This window comes from Balaenoptera musculus, chromosome 9 (assembly GCF_009873245.2).
Source record: "Balaenoptera musculus isolate JJ_BM4_2016_0621 chromosome 9, mBalMus1.pri.v3, whole genome shotgun sequence".
NCBI lineage: Eukaryota > Metazoa > Chordata > Mammalia > Artiodactyla > Balaenopteridae > Balaenoptera > Balaenoptera musculus.
In genome coordinates, this window is record NC_045793.1 from 73,814,078 (window position 1) to 73,817,164 (window position 3,087).

General features: G+C 36.9%; 1 pseudogene; it reads left to right on the top strand.

Moving 5' to 3' along the window:
- The first annotated feature begins 2,134 nt into the window (after positions 1-2,134).
- Positions 2,135-2,864, top strand: LOC118900855 (annotated as a pseudogene).
- The last annotated feature ends 223 nt before the right edge of the window (positions 2,865-3,087 follow it).

A 3,087-nucleotide genomic window follows, 5' to 3' on the forward strand; every position in this document is an offset into this window, starting at 1 on the left:
AGTTCTATGTAAGCCAGGTGCAAACAGTTTTACAATTACAGATGGTTATTAGGAAACACTTGATATAAAAAAATCTACTTGAATTTGAAGAGCATTCACACTACCATAAAAAATTTCAAAAGTACATTTGTAAATTACAGAAAAAAATTGCTGCTAGAATTTTTACATTTCAAATGTTATCATTTATGATGATTTATAGTAATGATTTAAAATTATTATCTGCTTTATTTTATATCTAGTAGCTTGTACGTCTTAATTCCCTTCCCCTACATTTTCCCTCCTGCCACCCGCTCCCCTCCAGTAACTGCTAGTATGTTCTCTGTATCTGTGAGTCTGTTTCTGTTTTGTTATATTCATTTGTTTTATTTTTTGGATTTCACACATAAGTGAAAACAAACAGTATTTGTCTTTGACTGTCTGACGTATTTCAATAAGCATAATACCCTCTAGTTCCATCCATGCTGTTGCAAATGGCAAAATTTCATTCTTTTTCTTATGGCTAATATTGCATTGTATATATATACCACATCTTCTTTATCTATTCATCTACTGATGACCACTTAGGTTGCTTCCATATCTTGGCTATTGTAAATAATGCTGCTATAAACATTGGGGTGCATATATCTTTTCAATATATAAGATACAGGGATGTAATGTATAGCATAGGGAATATAGCCAATATTTTATGATAACTTTATATGGAGTATAATCTGTAAAAATAGCAAATCACCAGGTTGTACACCTGAAACTAATATAATATTGTAAGTCAACTATACTTCAATAAAAAATGTATTAGAAGAACATAACAAATAAAAACAAAATAAAAAAATTATTACCAACTACTGATCCAAAAAAACTTTCTTGTCAAGAATTTGAATTTTAGCAAAATTTTGATCAGGGATTATGTATCCATTTCATGGAAAAAAAACTTGATATAATATTATTTTCCATAAAATTTTTGTTAGAGTATATCTAGAAATTTTATACAAATTCAAAATGTAATATTTTCCCTAATACTTTAAATGGTTTTTAATCAAAATTATGCTGTAAAAAGGAAATGAAATGATTTTTAAAAAATAAAATCCCATAGAGATGTCCCCAAATTCTCTCCATCTTTCTCCAACGGGCCATACATCTCCCATGATTTCCTCTATGTGCCATGACCTGAAGAAGGTCGTGAAGCTTAAGAAATACTGCACCTCAGGGAGGAACAGTTAAGAGCATGAAGCCAGTTCAGATATTCATGTCTAAACAGACTAACTGAGAAATTATCTTGCTCTATTGCTTCTTAGGCTCTTCAAGAAAGAATAAGAGGTAATTTCTATTTCCTCTTTCAAAAGAGCAAGTTGATCTTAAGACTTCCTTTGCTCCAATAGAGAGCCAGGAAGCTTTGTTTTGATAGGGGGGAAGAATTGGAGAACTCTTGGAAGGGTTGAAGAGAGGTTGGGGAAGATTGGATTTATGAGGATTAAGAATAGTGAAGGAGGTAATTTCTCTCTGGGTTATGAAATCTGGTCCTCATTCTCATTAAGGGGCCTGGGAGGTGGAAAGAGATCTGATGGAACTGGTACACGTGATTGCTGGTACAGGGGCCTTGGAAATGTTAAAAAGTCCCAGTGGCTGAGAGGAGATGAATGCATGTTGTAAGTAGTCAACGAATAGGCTTAAAACGGATGACATGGATTCAGACCACCCTTTCCCAACCAAGGTTCTACAAGAAAGTTAACCGGAAATGAATATTTCCTTAACAAGAAATGAATATTTTGTCAGTTCTCCCAGGGATGAATTATAGGTAGTCCCATTCTTGGAGCAAAAGAAAAAAGTTAATCATTATATACAATGAAATATTTAGGGCTTTGGACTTAACTTTTATGGAACTGTTGGTTGGGGAGGGGTTGATTTGGATAATGACCTTCTCAGGGTGGACCACGATAAATCAAGGACAAAATCATTTTTCAACTTTCTGAATTGTTTATGATCTCTTGAACTCTTATACAACAATTCTTAGGCAAAACAAAAATGTCTCCCCGGGCCTCCATCGTAATGACTTTTATTAGAAACTCTGGAAATGGTGATTTAAGTCAAAGTATGTAAATTAAAACACAGTGTGGGCTAGGGTTGTCGTGAGTGCCTCTGAGGAAGGCCGGGTTTTGGGGGCGTCTTGCGCTCGCTGAGGGGGCACCTCGGGAACAATGGCGGAAGGAGATAATCGCAGCACCAACCTGCTGGCTGCAGAGACTGCAAGTCTGGAAGAGCAGCTGCAAGGATGGGGAGAAGTGATGCTGATGGCAGATGAAGTCCTCCAATGGGGAAGAGCCTGGTTTCCACCTGCCATCATAGGTGTGGTTTCTTTGGTGTTTCTGACTATCTACTATCCAGATCCATCCATTCTGTCAGATGTTTCCTGTTTTGTTATGTTTTTGTGCTTGGCTGACTACCTTGTTCCCATTCTAGCGCCTAGAATTTTTGGCTCCAATAAATGGACCACTGAGCAACAGCAGAGATTCCATGAAATTTGCAACAATCTAGTAAAAACTCGACGCAGAGCTGTAGGCTGGTGGAAACGCCTCTTTACGCTAAAGGAAGAAAAGCCTAAAATGTACTTCATGACCATGATCATTTCTCTTGCTGCGGTTGCTTGGGTGGGACAGCAAGTCCACAACCTCCTTCTCACCTGATAGTGACTTTCTTACTCTTGCTTCCTGGACTAAACCAACATGGAATCATTTCAAAGTACATTGGAATGGCCAAAAGAGAGATAAACAAGCTTCTCAAACAAAAAGAAAAGAAAAATGAATAATACATCTGCTTTATTCAGTGTGATTAATGGCGTATACATTGTCCTTGGGGACAGTGTCTGTTATGCTGTCTGGATACTAAAATGTTACAGATGTAGCTCTTTGCTAACCCTTAGTTAGTAGAAATTCCGACTTGCCAAGTAAGGCTTTATGCCCAGTGTCTTCAAGGGTGCGTTGTCATCAGCTGGCCTTATATGGACAACTCATTCATCATTACCACTTGTCTTGGTTTTTCTCACCCAGGGTTAATTGAACTCTTACTTTTAAAATAATATAGTGGTGAACTTCA